Consider the following 7,448-nt stretch of genomic DNA (forward strand, 5'->3'; position numbering starts at 1 on the left):
CTTTACCACTTACTATCCCATCAAATGCTTCAACGACCGTCTGCAGTCTGCGAGGAAGGGTATCTATGTGTGTGACACATGTTTTTGCCACTTCCTCCCAGGCAGCTAGCGTGAGTTTGAAAGGCCATCATGGGTGTGGGGTCAGGCCAGTTTTCCCTCATGATCCGTTTCGTCTTTGCCCATACTTTACAGTATTGTTTACAATGATACGCTGCCGACAGGCGTTGATATACATCAACGGGGACAGTTGTGTGCCCCGACCGGAAGTCGAACCCGGGATCTCCTGCTTACATGGCAGGCGCTCTATCCGTCTGAGCCACCGAGGGCACAGAAGATAGTGCGACTGCAGGGACTTATCCTTTTGCACGCTCCCCGTGAGACCCACACTCCCAACTTAATGTCCACACACTACATTCGTAGTGGCCCTGCCCATTACACTCATTACTCGCCGCAGACAATCTTACCGAGTCCCGTAAGAGTTCTTGCAATACGTGTGCATCCGCACAGAAGGACGAGGTCAAAGGCCGGTTAGCTTTAACTATATGAAGATGGTATCTGTTCTTTCGGATATGTCCGAAATTACAGATACCATCTTCATATAGTATTGTTTGCATCTGGCGCAGAAGAGAGACAGTCGAGAAACGAAACCTCTTCATATCACGCAAACCACTCCTGCACCTTCGCTGAAATATGTACAGGGACTAGTCCTGTGGGAAATAGTTTACGCTCTTACTCATACTGGATCATCATTGGCTGAAGACAACTGCGCCGTCAGAATATATCAACTTCCGCCGCTCGTAATTGGCATTATCGTCGGGAACCTCTGATCGGTAAAACCAATTATCATCACGGAGCCTCTTCTTGACAAGTTTGATAAGTAGTTCAGCCTCCCAAAGCCGTTGCCGAACGTTATCGACCAACCTCAGAAACGTAGTGATACGCTTCAAGTAAACCCGATTTAAAAAGAATTTTGCCGTGAAGTGTTGAGAAGTTTGTTGTCGTGCACAAGTGTTGTTACATTCCCAGGTCCAGTAACACAGGCCTACTGAATTCTCTAGTGTCTCAGTATCGTTTAATCTGTCGCCACGCAGTGCACTCTGGAAGGGCATACCACGTCACGTGTACTGGCGCCGTCAAAGTCCCAAGACCTATGAGAAATGATGCAGTCACGAATAGCCTGTTGACGACGAGGCCTGGCGCATGACACATGTGACTCAGCTGAAATAAATGTGGCGCAGGAGTATGAACTTGCTCTAGTTCTGTCTTTGGTTATTATAGAACGAATGGTGTCTTGCACTTGAAGACATAATTCTCAGAAACAGACTATTAACCAACTACCATGTAATATCAATGAAACTGTGTGATTAGTTCTCACGTATTATGTCAAATAGTACTAACAAATTTGATTTTTCAGTGGGATCATTCTCCAACAGAAATGATTCTCATTTTGAACAGTTCTCGATTATCCGACGGGGTAGCGTCGTAATTTTTCCACAGTATTTCGGCAGACGTACACGCTACCATCTTCAGGTGGTTCCTGACGAATGATGTGCTGTTCCTCTCGGCGCCCTATAGACCTATATACTAGCCGTTACCCCCCTCCACCGTTCCTCTCCTGGTGTCTTGGTGCGGCCGGCACGCGGCTACTGCAGGTTGTGGAAGAAGCGGCGCCTGGGTCTGAACTGGGGTCTGCAGTCTCCCTGCTGCCGCCGCCTGGGGCGGTCCTCGGTCTCTGGGACCGCATCTTTCTCTCCAGGTTGAGTGCAGGGTTCCAAGCCTGACTAAGTTGAAGACTGAAGACCCCAGTTCAGACCCAGGCGCCGCTTCTCCCACCACCTCCAGCAGCCGCCGCGCCGGCCGCACCAAAGACACCAGAAGAGGAACGGTGGAGGGGGTAACGGCTAGTATATAGGTCTATAGGGCGCCGAGAGGAACGGCACATCATTCGTCAGGAACCAACTGAAGATGGTAGCGTGTACGTCTGCCGAAATACTGTGGAAAAATTACGACGCTACCCCGTCGTATACCCGAGAACTTTTCAAATTGGAAATACGCCGGGAAAACTTCAGATCGCATGATTCTCATTGATTTAAAGCCAGAATTCCGCAACATCTTCTGTGGGGAGAGTAGCCGAAGAACAATGAAATGTATTTTGTACAATAAAATGATGCACTTCCTAAGAAACAAGTTTTTTAATGAGAAGAAAGTGTCTCTTATGGCGAGAAAAAGTTTGCGTGGATTCGAACATGAGACACTTTATATCAACATATCTATTCGGTTAACGTACACTGTGTGTGTAGAGAACAGCAGCATATTGTATTTGTAGAAAATATTTTGTGCGTTCTTGGAAGAGGTATGGAATATTAACAAGACCAGTTTCCTGCAATTTTTAAGGCAAAAAGAAAACTATGGCATGCTGCATCTCATTCATGCCAGTGCTGTACCGCACTTTAACTCTGGCTGCTATTTCCGCCGGCTAGTTTCTGTGCTGTCAAGTGTAGGTCACGAACGAACGTCGATCACCTCAGCGTTGAACTTCGCGTTAGCATTGGCAGATTCAGAGATAAGAATAAATTAAACCGGTTGGGGATGAATTCGAAAGACGCTGTCCGATGCGCCATTCCTTGTCACCTTAGTAGAAAACCGGTTAAGATAAATTAGATAACACCATGAATTTTTTTTTTTTTTTTAGAATAGTAAGTGCCCTGTGTGGTATTGTCCAGAGATCCTGGCGCCGTACCAAAGACGGCAACTCGCATCGATACCGCAGAAGTTAGCGATGTCTGTACCGAGGGAGGGGAGGCGGTGGCGGAGCCACACCACGCCCTCTGTCCTAGCTCCACAGCGCCACCGCACGGAGGCCTATATACAGCAGAGCAGTCCAGTTTATGTCCTCTGATCAAAAAGACAACACGACTAGTTACGGTTCATGCGTTACTCATGCTTTAGATGGAACTGTACTTTTGAACACTGAGAACTCTGTACTTCGAATGAAGAGCTTTAGTAAATGTGTGCATCAAGTGAGCCCTTAATTTCCAAAAGCAGTTCTACATATTTGGCAAGTTCCTGGGTTATGGCTTGTATAAAGTTGAGCAAATTTCTTTATCAACCTTGTAATAAAGTGAATTGATATTTCATATGTTGTATTTCCGATCAGCCGCCTCCCAAAGAAGCTAAAGAACCCACAGTTTTGACTAGACGATTATAGTTCCGTCAGGTCATAACACCGCTCGTACAAGCAAGTATAAGAGCTGGATTTAGTGAAAAATCGACGCGAAAATATTCCATGTCACAATCAGTTGGTGGAGAAGGACTGGATACATTTCACTTACACATGCCTAATAGGTTTTTGATCGCGAGTGTGAATAGAACAATTGCGGTAGCCGCTAGAGGACTTGCATCATACAACCTCTACAGATCACAAATAGATATCTCTGACAAAATACTAGAAACATGGAAGAAAGGAAAGGAGCCATTCTTGAATTTTTCAAAAGTGTGATTCTCTATTTTCGGATTTAATGTTATTCAATGGTTAATTTGATCTAAAGGGACATAGTACTATCTCATTTGACTACTTACCAGAGAGTATAGAAGACTTAAACATGTTATGCGAGCTATTATACAGGAGTCCCACGGATTTACCGAAAAAGCGTACCTTTAGTTCACTTCTATGGTGGACATCACCTAAAATGTCAAGGTATAAGCACCAGGTTTAATTTAAGGTAAGTAGCATTACAACGCTCCTTCCGAACAGGCCTTGGATGGCCATGTCATCCTCAGCCCACAAGCGTCACTGCATGCGGATATGGAGGGGCATGTAGTCAGCACACCGCTCTCCCGGCCGTATGTCAGTTTACGAGACCGGAGTCGTTAGTCCCCAATCAAGTAGCTCCTCAGTTAACCTCGCAAGGGCTGAGTGCACCCCGCTTGCCAACAGCGCTCGGGAGACCGGGTGGGCATCCATCCAAGTGTTAGCGGAGCCCGACAGCGTTTAACTTCATTGATCTGACGGGATCCGGTGTTACCACTGCGGCAAGGCCGTTGGCATCCTCATAAACCTGCAAGAAAATTGGATGTCAACTGACATTGATTGAAATAGTGATGTAGTTGTGGGTCTTCATTCCAAAGACTGGTCTGATGCCGCTCTCCAAGCTGGTCTGTCCTGTGTCAGCCTCTACATCCACATGAACCTGTCTACTGTACTAAAGCACTGGTCTCTCTCAAAAAGTTTTTATTCGTCCCACATCCTTCTCTCCATAATATAATTGACTGTTCCCTGGTGCTTATGGATACGTGCTATAAACCGATCACTTCTCATGGACATGTTGTGTCACAAGGCTCTTTTCTTCTCAGTTGGATGCAATACATCTTCATTAGTTATCCAATCTACCCAACTAACCTTCAGCTTTCTTCTGTAGCACCACATTTTAAAAGCTCTGCTACTTATCGTCCACTTTTTCTTTACACACGAGGTTACACTCCGAATACTTTCAGTAAAGTCTTTCTAACACTCCAATTTGTACCAGAAATTAATAAATTTCTCTTTTTTAGAAACTCTTTTTCTTCGTGTAGTAAGGTCTTCAGTTTATACATACACTTCTTCGGTCATTGTCAGCTACTTTGCTGCCCAAATGGCGGACATCTTCGACAACTTTAAGTGACTGATTTCCTAGTTACCTTAGCATCGCCCGCCTTAACATTATTCCACTCCATTTATTTTATAACCTCTTTTGAAACTATTCATTCTGTTCAAGTAATCTTGCAAATTCTTTGCCGTCTTTGACAGAATTACAGTTCATTAGAAAACCGCTAAGTGTTTTTGTTCTTCCCCTTGAACCTTAATATCCTGTCCATATATCTCTTTAGATTTCTTTACTGCTTGCTCAACGTGCAGACTGAATAGCGTCGGGGATAGGCTACAATCCTGTCTCACTCCCTTCTCAACCAATCCATTCCTTTCAAGTCCTTAGACTCTTGTAAATGCAGTTTGCATTCTGTACATATTGTATACAACCTCTCACTCCCTGTATTTTATCCATATTGCTGTCAGAATTACAAAAGGTGTATTCCCGTTAACATTGTCAAAAGTTCTCTCTAAATTTATGTGTGTTATAAATGTAGATTTCTCTATTTTCTATCGTCTAAGGAATGTCGTAGGGCCAGTATGCCGCGTCTTGCCACATTTGTCCAGAGTTCAAACTGGAGAATCTTAAACAAATGTAATTCTTTCATCGAGAAAGAACTTACAAAAATCCTCATGTGACCGATTGCTGGTGGCAGACTGGGATCTGTACTAGGCAGAATAAAAGGAGTATTTAAGAGGCAACTATGAATTCAGTAGTGGCAATCGGACTATTTGTCGAGTGGAAATTAGAATATGGTACAATGTAAAAATGCACTCTCCTACAGAAAAGTCAGATTCATACAAAATGAAAATACAACATTTGTTTCGCCCTAGCATTTGCTAGGCAGAATACTGTAGAACGTAGTTTGAAACATCAACCGCGAAAGTCATAGAAAAAGGTGCTAGGTAGCAAACAATGCCCCATTGAAAGTTCCGTAAGTAAATCTTCTCGGAGTTGTTTCGCGTTACACATCAGCCGTCTTCCCAATAAATTTTATGCATGGTGCTTATTAAACTGCAAGATTTCAGTGCTTCTTAGCTTAAGTCGGTTCGATTGAGTATTGCTTATATACTTCTCTCGGAGCCCAGAAGAGAACAAACTAAAACGTAAAACTCGTGTTGTGTGCATATGAATTCCTTCATAATATCGTTAGCTGCACCTAATCTGCCACGCGGAGTGGCAGCGCGGTTTAAGGCACCATGTCACGGACTGCGCAGCCCCTCCCGCCAGAGGTTCGAATCCTACCACGGGCGTGTGTGTGTTGTTCTTAGCATAAATTAGGTAGTGCGAAGTCTAGGGATCGATGACCTCAGCAGTTTGGTCCTTTAGGAATTCGCACACATTTGAACATTTTTTACACCCAATCTATGCATATTCTTACAAGATTCACAGAAAAGTTGCGTGTTTGATCACATGTCCGCTAGGTAGTTGATTAAAGGCATTGTGTACCATAGCAGTGCCTCTTGCTAAAACTCTGAATGCCCATGTTCCAGTAACATTCGAGAAACATAGTACTCCTTCTATACAGATTTCAGGAAATCACTATGACGGTGAACTGAGAGAATTTCGAGGTTATACAAAGACCTTTCGATAATTAGTTCATCCTGTGCCACTTGCAAATAAAATAACAGCTCTGTATATAATGGAATATTGGTTGACTGATAAGGTAGGACAAGAGTTTCATACATACCGACATCAGTATGATGGATAGACCAATGATGACTTCAAATACCGTTATTTGATGTGATAAGTCGTCCAGCCCATTATTTTTTGACATCTCGGCTGATTTGCGAACAGAGAAAGCTCAATACATTGAATTCCAGGTAGTATACAGGCAGACATGAGACCGACTGTGGAAAAATCTCGCGTCATCAGTACTTTCAAAAGACAAATTATCAAGGAAAAACGTTAACGGAAGGGCTAACTCCTTCGTAGATGTATTATTTCAACATCCTGGTTCCAGACACACAACCGGAGCGGTTTTCTTACTAGAATCTCATTCTCTCCAATGATACAGTGATCCTAGAGCAGGAAGACAGGTTCGTTTCCACTCGCGCTATGGAGAAGAATGATGCACATCGTCGAATATATAAGAAACTTTCAACACAACAAACAACAATAGAAAACTACTCATGCCTTTATAAATAATTGTGATAGAACTAAAAAATTTCAGTGTCCGCTTACTGCAAGTGAAATCAGCTAATATACTATCGCTCACTGAGCAGATGTTCGACCACAATCCACTGTAAACCATATGCATTGTTGATAACGGTAAAAAAAATTTTGAAAACATAGTCCACGGATAGCAGCGACCTGATTCTATATTTAAAAATGAACAGTAGAGCTCTCAATAATATTTCTTTATTAATCGATTTCGGCTTATGTCAAGCCATCTTCAGAATTTTTTGGACCCCTATGGCTGTTGCTAGCGGCGCCTCAGATTTTTCGTATACCACGATCGTACACATTTATCTTACTACTTATTTTAAAATGTTTTAGAGTAATGTTGCTGCCAAGGCTTTAGTATATCGATAATTCCTTCAAGATATTCTTACCCTTTGTCAGATTCACGGCTGATGGGCAAATCCCAAACAGCGACCATATAATAAAATGCTATAAAGGCAGCTGAGGCGTTACTCTGAAAATAAAATGTTCAAACAGTTTACGGAAGCTGCATAACATGGTGCACTGAAAATGGTTACAAATCTGAAGGTTTCAGTTCAATAGTCAGTTGATCCTAGGCTGCTTTTCTGGTAGCCAAGCCTAGCTTCACCTCTAGGATTGCTTTCCCAGCCTGTTTACGTGTGAAAAGTAAATGCACCA

General features: G+C 43.2%; 1 non-coding gene across 1 annotated transcript; it reads right to left on the minus strand.

Moving 5' to 3' along the window:
- Window positions 1–252: 252 nt before the first annotated feature.
- Window positions 253–327, minus strand: Trnat-ugu (transfer RNA threonine (anticodon UGU)). Its single transcript has one exon. It is a non-coding gene; the product is annotated as a tRNA-Thr (tRNA).
- Between the last annotated feature and the right edge of the window lie 7,121 nt (window positions 328–7,448).

Source organism: Schistocerca gregaria, chromosome 3, assembly GCF_023897955.1.
Source record: "Schistocerca gregaria isolate iqSchGreg1 chromosome 3, iqSchGreg1.2, whole genome shotgun sequence".
Lineage (NCBI taxonomy): Eukaryota > Metazoa > Arthropoda > Insecta > Orthoptera > Acrididae > Schistocerca > Schistocerca gregaria.